General features: G+C 39.2%; 1 protein-coding gene across 4 annotated transcripts in view; it reads left to right on the top strand.

Annotated features, from left to right (window-relative positions):
• MPP7 (MAGUK p55 scaffold protein 7) overlaps positions 1-17,092 on the top strand; it is a 160,807-nt gene that overhangs the window by 2,482 nt on the left and 141,233 nt on the right. For 2 of the 4 annotated variants that reach the window (XM_075419597.1, XM_075419594.1), the window contains exon 2: positions 2,280-2,354. The exons of 1 other annotated variant lie outside the window; for it this stretch is intronic. The gene's annotated coding sequence lies outside the window, so the exon portion shown is untranslated. Of the gene's footprint in view, positions 1-2,279; positions 2,355-6,893; positions 7,069-17,092 lie in introns of those variants that run through there. One more of the 4 variants, XM_075419595.1, reaches the window with a different exon arrangement.

The following is a 17,092-nucleotide window of genomic DNA, read 5'->3' as shown; positions in this document are numbered from 1 at the left end:
CCCTCTAAACTGGTTCCTCTGTGTTAAGGCTTACTGTAGAACTTGCCATGATAATAAGTAAAAGCAGGAAAATACCTGGTCTTGCTGCTAGAAAAGTGTCTGTTAGTTGTCTTCTGCAGTATCCTTTGGAAAGTTGTTGCAGTGAATTGAGCGAGCTTTACCATCTAGAACTACATGAATTATGTGTAGGAGTCAGGAAAGCTTCCCACATAGTTGTGCTAATGCAGTTTAATCCCAGCCTGTGGTCTGTACTCTTCCTGACCACATCTCCTGAAGTTTTCATCTTGGTTGCTACTGTTTCTTGTTCATTAAGGAAAAGATGCAGTATATTAACTTGTCCCTTCCTAATTTTAGTCTTAGAAATAGAACAATATAACAGAATTCATTTATACCTGTTTTCGGTGGATTGTGGGTGTTTACATCACAAGTGATATTGTGCTTACCTGACACGATGCCTTGCCCTGTATTACAGACATAGAGAGACAGGGAGCAAGCATTACTTAATACACTTCAAATAACTTTTGCAGTGCAGTATCCTGAACATCCCTTGACAGTTCAGACCACTGGCTCTCTTCTGTGTCATGTTTGCTGTATGGCAGGTCTGAGAACAGCTCTGACTCTGGGTTTGCATTTTTTACAGAAACATTATGAGCATTACTGTGAAGTACTCGGTAAAGTTCTTTGACAATGAGTTTCCATGGACAGCGATAAATGATAGAGATACATCGACATGCTTTGTTTGAGCTAGAAGTCTTGCATTTGGGGGAAAACCAGCAGAAAGCAAAAACAGGGCGTGTCTGAAGATGCACAAAACTTTGCTCTGGTCTTCTTGAATATCTGTGTTCATTATGCTTAGCAACCAAAGAGCACACCTTGAATTTTCCCCCGGCTTTGGAGGGCTAACAAATTCCATGTGTTCTTAAGCAATAGCATTGAGCAGACTATTTTCAAGACTCCAGGTTTTGTCCTGGAAGTGGTTTATCAGTCTACATTATGAATCATGGGTGGAATCAACCTTATCTCGGAGTTGTTAGCTCTGGAGAAAAGACGAGCTGCTAACATGAAAGGGTTTCAGTATATTTAGTCTCTTGGGATCACACCTTGTCACTGCGGCCAACATTTTGGTTTCTGTAACTTTTCTATTCAGCTGTGAAGGCTAATGTGATCCCACTATTGCCATTCTTATGTTATTTATATGAAGTAACAGATCAATTTAAAATCCAGCCTGGACAATACCCCCTTAAAGTATGTCATATTTTAATAGAAGCAAAAAAAAAAATCAACCTTGGCAGTTGTTTACTAATTTTAAAGAACAAAAATTCAAGCTTTCAGTGATGTAATAAGCCTGCAACCAAAAGCTCCTGAAATGAACTCATTGTTTACATCCTCAATGACATCAATATTTAAACATAATCATTGAACTAATCTATAAACTATAACTGCAAACTATAGAACTGTGAAATTGGAGATGCGAACATTGTCGTTTGCAGTGCGCAGAAGAGATGGTGATATGTGCATGTGAAAAGAATAGGCCTGTCTTGATGTTTTCTACCCTGTTTTGACTGTTAGGTGCTTGCCATGCATGTAACAGGGTTGTCATAGTTCTGTTCCCCATGTGCTGCTGCTCTGTTTCTGCTCCTGCTGTTCATTGCCAAGAGGAGACATCGGGTGTTTTCAGTTTGTGCGAGGAGTAGGCCAGGTGGAGTGTTGAAAAAGACATTTGCCAAGTGTCAGTGTGCACAGCTAGTAATGGTTTTGAGGTATTGCTGACTTTCAAAAGCAGAGTGGTTAGCTATCGTGAAGCAAAGAAATGAGCATCTTTACTACAAGCATGACGTCACAAGCGCTTAAAGGGTTTTCAGTATGCGCCCATTCAGTGCAATGGGAGAAGGCTTACACCTAAAGTTTTGTACCAGAACTTGCATGTCGTTCACGTACAAAATGTAATTATACATCTGTTTATATGTTAGATAAAGATTACCTGCACCTATTTTGAAATCATTATTTTGCTGAATTGCGACTTTTAAGACCAATTTGTCTAGGACAGGCATGGAGGCAGAACAAATATCTGACTTGAAATCCTTTCTCCCCCTGGCTTAAATAAGCCTCTTCTGACTTCTTTTATTTCTGCAGGGCTTCACAGAGAAACAGTTGTTGGGAAGTTAACTACTTTAAACTTATGCTCCTAACATTTAGAGTAAAACATGAAAACACGTAGTATTTCCAATGTGGACTAGAACCAATGTCATATTACTATAAGCCTTTCCTTTTTCCTTCAGACTCCATAGATTCTCAGCTCCACAGTCTGGAAAATGCCAGTCTGAGTCCCTGTTGAAGTAAAGGCGGTCATCCAGGTAGGATTACCTTATGATTACTCTTTTGTCCAGTGTTTTCTGATACTGGACTAGGCTGTCGCTTGTTTTCTCCAGTCCTGAACAATGTGTGGATTAGTATGAGAGACCAAGAATAATTTCATATCATGCTTCGTATTAATAAAATAAAGCTGTGAGACACCATTGTACCAATATGTGGTCTAAGTATTCTTAACTGTGTGTTGCTTTATTGCTTTGTAAAGACAATAGCCTGTTTTTTGAGTTAAGAATCACTAAATTCTCTTATAATATATGATGGTATAAGTTTTGAAAAAATAGGAAAGTGTATTGCTAATACAGCCAACAGTTAATGATGACTGACTACAAAATACATTGCACTATAAATTGTATAACAAGTCTAAGAATAGAGTAAAACTGCTTCAGAGCTACTAATTATGTCTCAGAACATGGAATTGTATGCATCCATTTATATAAAGAACATAGAAAATCTTTATTGTGTTCATAATGTGTTGTTTGGTGGACTGAGCTTGGCTTTAGCAAATGAAGCTGTTCCCAAAGGAACGATGTAGTTTCGGATATGAAATGCAGAGCTGCTGTTTGATAGACAATATGCCATGAATGCTATCTAAAGAAACGGACTTGACACTGCTAATTATAAATAGAGTAGAATATAATTATTTCACAGATTACATGTGGCCAAATCAGAAGCTTCAACTGGCAGATGGAGAGGGGTTTTTTTTAATGTTTTTAGAAAACACCTTGCAAGTTCAGCTGATGGAAAGTCTTGCTTTTTTTATCACAGCCCAGAAGTGTTGCAAAAAGAGAACTGATTTAAAGAAAGAGTCTTAAATTTCTGCTCAGAGGTTTGACAGATGCAGGAATGAAAGTTTTCAATGGCTTAACAGATACTGTGATAGAGGTTTTCTGTGAATAGCTGTTCATAAGCAGTTAATTATCTCATTGTAATCTGGGTCATTTGGGAAGCTGTGAACACAGTTAACTCTTGTGTTAGGATCGCACTGTAAGGGAACGTGCATGTGGAAGGGGGAACGCTGAAGCTGCATCATCTTGAGACTAGCAGTGCTGAAGAACTGACCAAAACCAACTTCTGAGTGAGCACCTTGCGCCCTTGTTAAGGTGAAGAGAGGCTAAAGTCTAACGAGGGCGTGAAAGCTCTACTCTGTAGGTCATATCTAAAAATCCTTGCTCCTCCCCTGAAGCTCTCCCTCCCACCAGCCCGAGGCACAGCTACTGCTGCTCCCACCAGGACAAACAGCAGCCCTTTGTTAGCTGCCTGCCTGGGGCACACCCTGTCCTGGCTTCCCTGCTGCTTTCTTGCCATCTGTAGATCCTAGAGACCCTGCAAGGAGTCTTTTGCTGACTAATCTCCAAGGTAACTGCTTCAGTAAGTTTGTGTTGCCTCCAGTACATGTATAGCTAACCTGTAACTTCAGTCCCACCAACTTAAGTTTTAGCATTTACTTTCCTATGGGGAAGGGAACATCCAGTCTGTACAGCAGAGCTGTTGTAGGTTTCTTATTCAAAGATTGGTTACTTCTCCAAAGATCGGGATCTGTGAACATCAAAATTAGATGTGCTAGAAATTTTGTCTTTGTATTAAGAAGACACTACAAGTACTATAGCCCTGCAAGTCTGAAACTGCTCGGATCAAGCTGCAGTGCGTGGCTCCCTGCTTCGAAAGCTTGTTGTGTGTTTGAAATACGATACAGACAGTGACTTGGATCACCTTCCAGCTGCCACAACCAGTCTGAACACGGTATCAAAATGGCAAATAAACCTCAGGGGATAAAACTGTGAATGGCATGCTTTGAGGTAGGTGCTGAGTGGTGGCTTTGGTCCCTCATCTCACTGCTGGGAGAGTCATGTGCCTGGGCCCTGAAACCTGGAGCAGGTCGGGCGAGACACCCTGGGTGCTTCTCAGGGAAGACTAATCCAGCTTCCAGAAATCTTGATGGTTAAAACAGAGAGCAAAAGTAAGCAGCGGCTGAGTACTGAGGCAAGATAAAAGTCAGTCATCCAGCAAGCGCATTTTTTGAAGGAGTGTAGAAAAGACAGGTGTTGTCTTTTATCTAGAACCATGGCTACAGCTAGCAAATTTGGACAGTTGAAAACTGTTGTGGTTTCCCTCTGTTTCTGCTGGAAGATAACTACTTGCAGTGGATGGTGGGCATGCTAACACCCAGACCAAAGGAGAAATTGTGGCTGCAAATAGCAGATTTCAGGACAGCAACAACAGAAGAAAATGTCTTCCTGGGCAATTAGATCTGGAAAGTTCTGCTGCGAGTGCTACAAAGGGAAGGATTTGCAAGGCAGTTACTGGAGGAAATGGGAGTCAAAGGAACAGCCTTACAGTTGGAAAAAAGTTGAAAACTTTATTGTGCCAGCTGCAAACAGCTTTTGTTTCCTAGAAGCTGCGAAAACTGTTTTCTAACACTATATACTGTATTCAATATTAATTATTGTAACTGCTGCTTTCATGATAAATATGTATTTATTACTTAATAAAGATAATTAAGATTCATTCTCATTAGGACTCTTTACTGAACTTATTCACAGTGATAAATGAAGACTGTTAAATACCTTCATTTCAAAAGGAGAAAAGGTTGGGGTGGGAACAGAATGTGTTAGAAACTGATACAGAAATTTGGCTAAAAGGAAGAATCTGTAGCTGACATGGCTGTGGATGAAGAGTTTCAATATTTCAAGTACAGAATGACATTGTAGCAGAGCTGTAAAACGTTTTTTTCCTAGATATCTGATTTTAAAAGTAATGTGCAGACATTAATATGACAAATATTTGAGTTGTGGAAAGAAACTGATCCCCACATGCGACGCAGCACAGGAAACTTAAGTGGTACTTGTTAGGAAAGGTCTGCATGCTCTGTAACCTTTTCTCACAGTAGGACCTGGCTGATCTGCTAGTTTTATTAAATAAGTTAGAGAATACCAAGGAAACTTCAGAAACCTTGCAAAATGCTACTTTTCTTTCCATATTTGGAAAATAGGTGGTGGAGTGTGACCCAGGTCATTACTGGTTGGTTATTATCACCTTAACTGACTGAAAAAAAGTACAGAGAAACATAATAACCAATGTCTATAATATGAAGACACATAGTCTCAACCCAGTAACTCTTTGCTAGTGGTTCACTTCTGGCTCAGCAAACCAAAGGCCATATTAGATTTTTTTTTTATTGTTCAGAGTTAAAGCATCCTGTAGGAAGATAGGTTTTAGTTAAATATTCTTTTTACTGCTCTATGAATAGAGGCAGACAGCAGCTGTAACACAATGTTTAATTCTGTAACTTTGTTGTGTAGGTGGACAAGTGTAATCGATGATGACAGTTGAGTAAATGCCACTTCATTAATGCTGAATTTACATTTTACTTCTCAGACTTTCAGCTTTATCACATTGTTTAATGAGTTCCAGCTAGTGGTTTTGGCTTCCTATGGGTGATAGCAATCAAATTTGAAAGAAAACAGGACGCGTTCTGGTTGCTTTATCCAAGTACCGAACTCGTGATTCTGCATGCTGCTAGCTTACATCAGGGAATTAAACATCCCACCTTATTGAATCACTTATTCTGTCTTCTCTGATGTTTGCATCTGGACTGGGTATAGCATTAATATTTAAAATGTATGTATCAGTTCAATAGATGCATGCATTACTTATCAAAACACTGCAGCTTATTAAAATAAACCCGCTGTCATCACAGGTAAAAGTCTATGGAATGACATGTGGTGTCAGGAGGTGCGTTGTATGTTTTCACAAGCTGGTCAGTTGAGATGGTGGTGGTACTTCAGGAATTAAAAACACCTTCCTGATTATATGAACAGAGTATCTCCAGATTCCTGAAAAGAAAACATGGCACACACATTAATACAGTCCAAGATGAATGGACTATAGGAAAAGGAATGTATTCATTTAAGTAACTGGACCTTCTGTGGCTGTTCCATGTGTTTGTATTAACAGCTTCCAGTATGTTGTAACAGCTATGTGTGTTAACTGAGATTTCTTGTATTAGCCCACGTTGTGAAGATCTAAATAGTAAATTAAGTTATCCCCAGTTGTCCAAAAGCACATCTCATCTTGTATTGTGGTACTTATGGCTAAATATTTGTTTAGCTGCTAGTTTGCATCTCCTGTGGTTCCTCAGGTTTGGAATGAGAATAGCGTGTCCTGCTTCCATTGCCGGCACAGGAAGTGGTCGGAGCTGCTGTGGCGTGTCGGCAGGATTCCAGCGTGCTTCTGTTGCTCCTGACTCCCAGGCTACAAGGACAGTATCCTCACTGCGGAGGCCAGATGTCTTCATCCCTTTCCTTGCAGTGAACTGTTTCTCATTCACTGGCTGGTCAAATTCAAATGCTGATTTCCTTTCTTCTTAGGTGTATGTTTTTAGAGGACAGTAAGCAAAATGCTAAACTTCCCTTTTGTGTTCTCCAATTAGTGCTGCCTTACAACCTATGTGCTACTCCATCATATGTGAATTAAAAGCATACCTTTTTCCTCTTTCAAACAGGGCTTGTTTTTGGTTCTGCCGTAGCAAATGTTTAATGCATTACTGCTGTTGCTGCCTTGCATCATCTCCTGCGTAATGGAAATTGTATCCTCTTCGTTTGGATCTCTTTTGCTGCCTTCAAAAAGAAACAGATTTGTCTGTAGCTCTTGGAACAGTTTTTAGAGACTTTGTATGTAACAATACACCACTCTGAATTAGTAAGTAATGACATGACCTTTTCTTCTCCAAAACTCATTTTTGAGTAGTACATTGAGTAGTACGCTGAGATACTATCTCCCCACTTAAATGCTTGAACTAGAGAGATGAGTTTTGATAAGGGCACGCATGACAGTCACACTTGATAGCCTTGCTTCGCCAACAGAGAAGTGAGAATATGCCACAGCCTGAGTGAAAGGCTCATGTCTGGGTATCTTGTGTCAAATGTTGTGATGCTTTTTACTATGTTATATTTTCTTTGTTGGATGTAGACTGTAACAGGAAAGGTAATCCAAAATCCAGTGTTTGCATTGTTGCAAAGCCACTTACACATTTAGAAACATTTGACTTTATGCTGAGACCTTGTCTCAATGTAGCTCAACTGGGCTGTGTTCTGGCAGTCAAGATCAGGCAGATTTCTTTCTCCATTGCTTGTGTCTCGTCAGGGGGTCACTGATTTGACATTGTGTCATGGGAGTTTTTGGCTTATGACTTGGCATGTGATTGTACCAGCTGCCAGAATGACCTATGTGGTTCTATGAACTTGAAATTAAATATAAATGAAGAAAGGAAAAAAAAGAATCAACAACTTGCTAATAAAACCTGCAAGTTTGTGTGACTTTATCACCCTGAGACTTGGCATAAACGACTGCATTTGAGATCCAGAATTTGTGTACAGCAGTTACCCTAGTCATATTTCCATGATAATATTTCAAAAAGTATTGTTTCAAAATAATGTACTAAAAAACCCTTGTGCTACTTGAGATACTGGATTCCTTTGCTGTCATTGCAGTGGCATAGCAAAATCATTCAGGCGGCCTGGAAACCGGCCAGGGGTGAAAGTAGGAGAGTAATGAGAATACCTGACAGAGAATTCTGTGAACTGTCTGTGGGTGCAGCTTGGAAGAAGCAGAAGACAGAAAGTGACTGCGTTTTGAGATAGTTGCAATTCTTAACGTCTGCATGTTTTCTGAGTGGTGCAAGTTAATGTTATACAGACAGCTTTTACTTCTTTATGCTTTGCATTGCGTACACTGTTTCTGAAGAGTTCAATTTGCTTGTTTTTAATGCTTATCTTAAGGTAAAGACTTTATTCCAGTTTAAGGTAAATCTGTGCAAAAGTGAATTATGCTTCAAGGAATTTGTGTTTTTACAATTTTGTAATATTTGGAGGAATGAAAACTGGTTCCAGTAGATTTCATCCTACAATTTAGCTACTTTTGTGTCAGACTGCTGAAAGTCAAAATTCAAATATCAGAATGCATATATATTGTATTGTTGTAGTTTTGTAGTTTGATATCTAATCCTACAGCAAAATAATCAAAACAGTCTATAAACAGTTAAGATAACTGAAATTTATCTTATTAGTATCCAATATATCCCTTTCTCTGTGTGATGGGGAGAAATGCAGCTGAAGTTGAGATGAGTAATCCTGCTTCCCGGTACTGGAGAGATCAGCTGGAGGATTACAGGGAGGCAGTCGCATAGGCCAAGGAGCAGAAATCCATTCGTTGCTTCCAGACGAAAAATGATCAAAGGCTGGAGGTGGAGCTGCAACAAGGATTTGAAAGTGGTCATTTGAGCTTGGCATCTGCTGCTAAGGACTAGCTTGCTGAGATTAGTAGGGTAGGTCAAGTGAAATATGTCCTCTTATGCTCAGCAGGGCTAGCGGGAAGTCCTTGGGTGTAGTATCTTCTTTCAGCATACTTTTTTTAAGCTTGTCTGAATTATACAGTCATATGTCTGGAATATACTATAAATCAGATCCGCAGGCTTTCATAGTGAATAAAAGTGTATGCTGTTTTGATGACAAGTTTAAAAGAGCATTGGTATTCTAGTATAAGCAGATGAACTGAAATGGTAGGAAGATGTTGTGGTGTGGTATAAACCAACTGAAAATGGATTGTAATGCTCTTGCAGCTACCATGCTCTGTGCTTTGCGAAGAGAGTAAAACTAAGAAAATACAGTTTGAGATTAATTTACATAAACTTTACTGCTCAGATGCAAGCTTTGTTCTTGTTCTGCAAAACTTTTCTATGTGTCTAGCCACAAAGGTTTTGCAAGGGATAGGGAGAGGGGAAATCAACTGAAAAAAGGAAATGCCTTTGAATTCTAAATTTAAAGTGAAATTGCGTGCTAAGGAAAAATTATATACTGCAAGTCTGCTGATGAGAATGTAAGAGCTGTTATACTTTCTTCGTAAGTGACCAAGAGAGGATGTATAGGAAAAGCGAATAACAAATAGCTGTATAGCAGCCTTTGTTTTGGTGTAGCAGTCCAGCTGTTGACAGAGATCGATATCAAAACTTTTGTCTCTGACAGGCTGTCTGCACCATTTGTTTGATAGCAGCCAAAGAACCTGTTCTCAAAATGTGTTTTACGTACTTATTTGAATAATTGGGGTTTGGTTATTACAACTTAACCAGGTATCATATAGAAAAAAGTATTTCCTATAATTTGCTCTTTTATGCTGCCAGGTAATTTTCTTGAGGGTCCTGAGCTTGTGTGTTATGAGAAATGGTGAATGGTCATGTTTGGTTTGCCTTTGATGTGCAACTCCTGATGAATGCTCATACTTTCCCCTTCTATGATTCACTCAGTTGTTGCATTTGGATATGAGCCTTTAGAAGGGAGCAATAGGATGCATGATGTGATCAGGGACTTTGGAGTCTATTGGCCAAAAATATTTTGCAGTTTATCTTCAATTTCAGGTACATTGCAATGATAAAATGAAGATATAAAGATCCCCCCCAGCCAGGCCCATACCTCTTTGTGTAAAACAGTCTCCAAGCCTGAAAGACTTGTAGGAGCGGACAACAGTCTTTATTAGACCAGCTTGTGTACTTCGTTACATAGATCTTTACATGTCAAGCAAGTTGAAAGGCTGGTGTGCCTGAAAGACCGTCTGTTCTTTGAAACTATAAAGCTTAGTCTAATAGAATATGTTATTTCTGTGGACTGATCATGTGTAACTAATTGTCTTAGACCATCATGGTTGCTGCAGTTTTTCTGGCTAATGATATGTGGGCAAAAGCGGCGATTTGAACCTTTCAATAGCAAAGCAGTTGACAGTCAGTTTTGAATCATCCTGCCCGAGCTGAACATAGTAGCGACTGTAGTAAGTAAAGAGCCCGTTGAGCATGTTAGATGTAATATTGTTTCGGGTAAGATGATCTGCTGCCTGGGTGCCGAATGCTAGGGGTGCAGATGATAGGACTGCCTAGTTGCATGGAGACCAAAGAAACGGAGCTTTTTCAGATTTGGGAGCGAGTGCTGCACGAGGTGTGCTTTCTGCAGCTCTGGTTTGCAGAGTGAGCAAATTTTTAGGATGAAATTATGAGAATTGAGGTTGTGGGTCTAAGACACTTTATGAAAAGATACTCTGTGAAGTTTATTCTTGGCCAAGTTTGTCCTGCTGTGATATTAATATCTGCTTTTGCTTTCTGTGGTACAATTATTCTTGGGTATTGCCTGACAGATGGTTGTACCTTAGAGTTGTATCAGAATGATGTTATTTGCTTGACAGTTATTGTTCTCTTAGGAACATGGGACAGGAAAGGACCTTCCTATTCATCAAGTTTATTTTCATGCTCTTGTAGGCTTTATGTCATAGTCATAGACATGTGGAGCGCTGTCTTAAAAGCAGCTGGGCCTTTTCCCCTCACTACTTTAATTAGAAGCCTCTTCCAACGCTAAATTGCCCTAAACATGAGGAAGCTGCTTGTAATGTTCGACCTAAATTTACTCATCATCAGTTGGTAATAATGAGTTCTTGTGCCAAATTGTCCTTTTAAATATTTATTCCTATTATTTTATAATTATCTCACTGTGTTTCTACACAGCACTTGCTTTTCTGCTCAGCTTTACTTTTGCTAGGCTAAGGCCAACTCCTTGCAGTCTGCCTTTAGTTCTGTTGTTGAATTGTGGAGCAAAATGAAGGTATGGGTAGTCCGAGAGACTTTTCAGCTTTCACATAGCAGGTTTTTCCAGTTCCCTGAGAAGGGTGTGTCGTACTCTTTGTACTGTTGCTGATAAAAAAAGTGAATAGTAGCTTCCTTGTTATTACAGTGCACCAACAGAAACACAAAGATAGAAAATTTTGTGTTTTAAATTCACTGGACATTGTCTTTGAGTGGCGAGGTTGTTCAAGCAGTAAGGGACTCACGGCATGTCCTCTAATTTAGGAATGCAGACAATCCTGTGAAAGTGGTGTTGAAAGGCAGGCAGATGTTTGATTGCTTCAAGTGCGTGGGTTCCACTTTGTGTGTGGTATTTTTCTCCTCAGGCTGTTAAATGTTCGGATCGGTATTCTGTGGCTGATCTGTGCACAGACAAATTCTTTGTGCGCTTTTAATGAGTTACTGAAAAAAATCTGTGATCAAAGGTAAGTCAGACCTATTACAAAGGAATCAAAAACTGGAATTATGTTTAAATATTTTTCTAATATTTGTAGACACTTGCTACTTCTAAGACTCTTGATAAATCAAAGTACTCTTTAAATATTTATATTCTTAAGATTTTAATAAAAGATGCAAAAGGCAGATACATTTTTGCAGAATTTAACTACAAAATTTTAAAAAAAGAGTTTGAAAAAGCTTCAGTACGAAGACCTGACCTACTTTCTTCCCATTTAAAATCCTGAAGGCTGTTGTGTTGGAAAACATAAAACAAACAGTTAACACTGTTTAAAATGCAGTGGAAGGTTTTATATCCCAGGTTTAAAAAAGAACTTAAGCCTTCTAATGTTCAACACCGCAGCTCATACAGATTAGCCTCCTGGCTGAGAAAGTATGGAGGCAGGCACCTAAGGGCCATGTGCTGATGAGATTCTGATTTCCTGGCTAGAATTTGAAACCCATAATGTGGAGCGCTGGTGCAGTGAAGCTGTTTGGTGGGAAACCAGGGTATACATTAGACATCCATATAACCCTTATATTAATCAGAAAATAAATTCCCTACCACTTTTTGCAGTTTATCTTATGAAGATGCTTTTAATACCTATCTTATATCTCGTAGACTAGCAGTTAATTAGCTTATTTGTCCCCAAAGTAGGAAGCCTTGATGCTAGGTCCTTCTCAAGCTGAGGGAGCTCAAGCCCATATTTTTATCTTCTTACAAGAGCAAGAGTGCCATAACCCAGTCGTTTGTGCTTAGGTCAGTGACCTAACCACCAGACTGCAGATTCAGACTTCTTGCCTACTGTCTTGCATCCATCAGCTTGCATTTCTGGCTGTGTTATGGTCAACTGCATCAGGAAGGTTGTGGCAGTCCTGTGCAAAGTACCCTGCAGGCTGATGAGTTTGGTATTCTCTTGGAACACGGATTCAATTTTTCTCTTTCCAGGTGGAGAGTAGTAGAGTCTACATCTAAATAATTTGGTTTTATTATACTTTAATATTCTTAGCATTTGTTTGAGTACTCTTTTCTACTTAATGTTTGACCAGAAAATATTTTAGCAACCTGAGATACTGCAATAAGAAAATGGAATAATAATGGCTGTAATTGTTGTCATTGCTTCTGAGGATGAAGTTTTAGAGTTGTTTCATATGTAATTTTTTTTTTTTTTTTTGGCAAGATGGACATTTTGAATCCTGATACAGGAAAACAAAAGGGAATTTGTAGCTGTTTTGATTTAAAATAAATAAAATATATTTTCTGTAGGTGCAGGCTATACTGGGAGACCCAACTATGAATCTGCTTACCAAGTTAAAGAATTTTTTTTCTTTTTTTGCTCCTAAGTGGTGGCATAACACTTGTGCAAAAAATTCCTTCTCTCTCCAGATAAAGAAGGCAAGATTACAGAAAATGGGAGATCTTAGAAGGGGATAACCTAGCTGGGAAACATACTGGCTGTTAAACTTCCAAAGTATTCAAAAATAAACTTGCTGTGTTCCCATGTTGCTTGGTCCCTGTGAGATGACCCTCAAAAGTTGTGCTTCTACCTGGACAAAGTTGGAAAAGAATGAAATTGAGACAACTTTGGCGCTTAATGAGTGAGTTGCCTTGAAAGGAAGAAAATTGTGAAAAACTTTACTCAATGAAACAATGAAAATAATCATATTAACTGTTGCTTTTTAGATACAGCCTGCTATATCTTCTGGGTTTCTCAGTGTGAGACAATGATAGCCTTCATGCGTGAAGGACTTCTTTAGCTATACAATTCCTGGGGGCTATAAAGTAGCAATACTGAAGAATATGTTGAATGCTGGTATGATTGCACCCTTTTGGGGTTGGCTATAAAGCGGAAGGAAAATATGTGTGCACGGAGGGCCATTGTGGGATTGGGTTTTGTGCCCTGTATTCTCTGGAATTTGAAGTAAGTGCACACCATACATCTGATCTGCAAGACATCTTACCTTAAAGTGGTTTAGTTTTCATAGTTGGCACAGTTCACTGCAAGGAGCACATGTGCAGTGTCCTAGATACCTCAGCATGTTAGCTTCTGCCAAATTTCACTCATGTTTCCAAATGTAATATTATGCTTATGTCCTCCCCTCTCTTTGGCACTGAATTCAAACAGCACCTGTTAATATTAAGAATAAGTGAAGTTACTGTAATGTTGAGGATAAAGAGGTTTTGGTGAAAGAAAACTGGATATGGGATTTAGATTTCCTGCCTAGTTAAATATTTCAAGTGGAGGTGTTCTACTTCAGTTTTATTTAGAAGTCAGAAAGGAAAGCAATACTGTAATGTTAGCACATGCCTTTTTACTAAAATCTTCTTTCATGAGCTGGTATTTACTGATTTCAGTTCAAATGCTTGTAAGTAATAACCTGAAACATGCTGGAACATCACTTTTTTGCTGGGAGATAAGTGTTTTTTCCAGAAGCTTGTAATTCCTCTGCATGTTGGCTGATTCTCATTTGCGTTTAAATCAGCTTTAACAGAGTTGTGTAGCTTATTGGTATTCCTCTTCAGTTTGACAGCTGAAGAATAGCAGCCACAAGGCTGAACATTAGGCTAAGGCTTACATTACGTAGCCAACAATCATTTGTTCTGGTACTCTGCAGTAGAAAGATAAACCAAAGATTTCTTGCTGCTTCAACCACTGAACATCACTGAGTTTGCCGAGTTCAGTACTGCTTTTGGACAGCATTGAAACTGCTAAAGGTGGTGAACGATCTGTTCTGTGAATGTTACTGCTGTGGGCAATGTAGGGTAATGTTACAGATGCATTAATTGTTTTTCTAACACCGTAGCCATCTTTTCAGACTATTGTTTCCAAATTATTTGTTTTCTTTAAGATTGAAGAATATCAGGGGGGAATCTGTTCTGAACTCTATAACTGAATTTCTCTGAAGAGTGGTAGATAAAGGACCATGGTGATCTAACCGCTGTTGTACTTCTAGTGGCAAGAAAGAAGTGTGGAGAGAAGGAGATGATAGTACCCTTATTAGGATGTAGGCAAAGAGGTGACTGGGGAGAGGAATCCTCTGTACTGCTGCTCAAAATGTACAGTGTGTGGCTCCTTGAATAGGAAAGGAGGAGTAGCTGGTTGTCAAGGTCGCAGAGATCCAAAGGGATTGTAAAGAAGTTGGGCGGCATCTGCCTTGCACTGAGAAATGTGATTAACACAACAGGTTTTCCAACAGATTAATTGTGGAGGAAGTTGTCTGGGGAGAACTGAGATAATGGGGGAGAGCCGGTTGTGCTCTTTAATCTGACAGTTCAATACCTTCATCTCTTAATAACTATAATGAGAAGCACTTGAAACTATAAGAAAAGGAGTAGGAGAACTAGTGAATGTAGATGAAGAACATGGTTTTAGAAGATCTTGTAGTTATGCATTGCTTTCATTAGAATAAATGGAATAGAAGAAATCTCTCTCCCAAATTTTATGTGATGATAGAAGTACCTGTCTTGTCTTCATTGAAAACTAAGCTTACTTTTGATTTACTTGTGCCTGGGTGTGTCTTGTTCAAATGTCAGTCCTAACTTAGAAGCTACAGAGGCATCCTTCTCAATAAATCATTAGTTGAAAATAACACAGCACTAGGATTTTTTTTTAAATTGAAATGGATCTTTGTAGATGGATACTATTTTAAGATTATTTTAATGGAAGGGCTTCCTCTTCCTATTTTTTCAGTTGCTCACTCACTAGAGACAATAGCAGATGAAAGTACTGTGTTGCTCTGTTGGGGTGCAGGAAAAAAAGAAGGTAATGAATTCTAGTTTGATCTGAGGGAAGTAAATACCCTTATTTTTATTAACCATGTTGATGAGTTCAATGAAAAGCTAAAGTATTAACAATTATTATTTATTATGATTTTGTGCTTAAATAAAAGTGTCGTTTAGAAAGGGATCTGGACAGGCTGGATAGATGGGCTGAGGTCAATTGTACGAGGTTCAACAAGGCCAAGTGCTGGGTCCTGCACTTGGGTCACAACAAGCCCAGGCAACGCTGCAGGCTTGGGGAGGAGTGGCTGGAGAGCTGCCTGTTGGAACAGGACCTGGGAGTGCTGGTCGACAGCTGGCTGAATATGAACCAGCAGTGTGTCCAGGTGGCCAAGAAGGCCAACGGCATCCTGGCTTGTGTCAGAAATAGTGTGGCCAGCAGGAGTAGGGAGGTGATCGTGCCCCTGAACTCATCACTGGTGAGGCTGCACTTCGAATCCTGTGTTCAGTTTTGGGCCCCTCAGTACAAGAAGGACATTGACTTGCTGGAGTGTGTCCAGAGAAGGGCAACGAAGCTGGTGAAGGGTCTAGAGAACGAGTCTTATGGGGAGTGGCTGAGGGAGCTGAGGTTGTTTAGTCTGGAGAAGAGGAGGCTGAGGGGAGACCTTATTGCTCTCTACAACTACCTGAAAGGAGGCTGTAGTGAGGCAGGTGTTGGTGTCTTCTCCCACATAACAGGCAACAGGACAAGGGGAAGTGGCCTCAAGTTGTGTCAGGGGAGGTTTAGATTGCATGTTAGGGAAAAAGTCTTTACTGAAAGAGTTGTAAAGCATTGGAACAAGCTGCCCAGGGAAGTGGTGGAGTCACCATCCCTGGAGGTGTTCAAAAAATGTGTAGATGTGGCACTTCAGGACATGTTTTAGTAGGCATGGTGGTGTTGGGTTGATGGTTGGACTTGATGATCTTAGAGGTCTTTTCCAACCTTAATGTGTCTATGAATCTGTGACTATTTGTGCCTTGTTTTCCTGGATCAACGCTAGCACTTTCATCTTTTTATATGTGTTTTGGATGCAGATTGTGAAATCATTTGTTCAAGACTGGCTTTTCTACATTGCCATCTTGCTTAACACTAGTTTTTCTGACATACAGTCACGAGCTAAAACTGTGATTATATCAATTACAAAAGCATAAAGTAAACTTTTAATTGCTTGCAATGGAACTTTTTTAAAATTGTGTTGTTGTTAAATTGCACTGGAAAGTGTTTTATTAGTGTTATCATTTTATTACTATCAGTTTCAAGTAAATTATTGGAAGTTCTTAACTCGTAATTTTAAAAAGCACATTATTTTTTGAATAATACAATTCATACCATAATTTCATGAGCATTTCTAAAATTCTTTTTATGGCCTTTCTTGATTTTCTGTGAATGATGCCATTATTCTGTCTCTCACTTGAGCTCATAAACAGGAAAATATTTTCCAAATTCAGTATCATGTCAAGGCTATATTTAAGTCTTAGTCATTTCAAATCCTGTAATAGTAGCTATAAGATATATTCCTTATTATGGATTTGAACATTGAAAATATTTTGGATCGCCTAATCTCTTTTGTCAGTTACTGCAGCTTTTGTCTCTTCTTGTAATACACAGCATCTAGTCGTGCTTCTCTCTGCAACACAGTTTTGCTACAAAGATTTTACAAGGCTGTTGCTTGTACCATGTCATTCTTCTTTCTCTTTCCTTCTGCAGGATTCCTCTGTCTTGTTGAGTTATACACAGGGTACCAGACCTCCCTTCAAAGTCCTTTCGTGGTCTACTCCTATTCTGCCTGTCATTAACTCACCAGCAATATGTTGATGTATAGGGGTCCACCTCTCATCAGCCCTTAGTGACTGCTTTTAAATCTTCGTAT

The sequence above is a fragment of the Opisthocomus hoazin genome, chromosome 4 (assembly GCF_030867145.1).
Source record: "Opisthocomus hoazin isolate bOpiHoa1 chromosome 4, bOpiHoa1.hap1, whole genome shotgun sequence".
In the NCBI taxonomy this organism is placed as follows: Eukaryota; Metazoa; Chordata; class Aves; order Opisthocomiformes; family Opisthocomidae; genus Opisthocomus; species Opisthocomus hoazin.
This window is presented reverse-complemented; position numbering and strand designations above follow the sequence as displayed.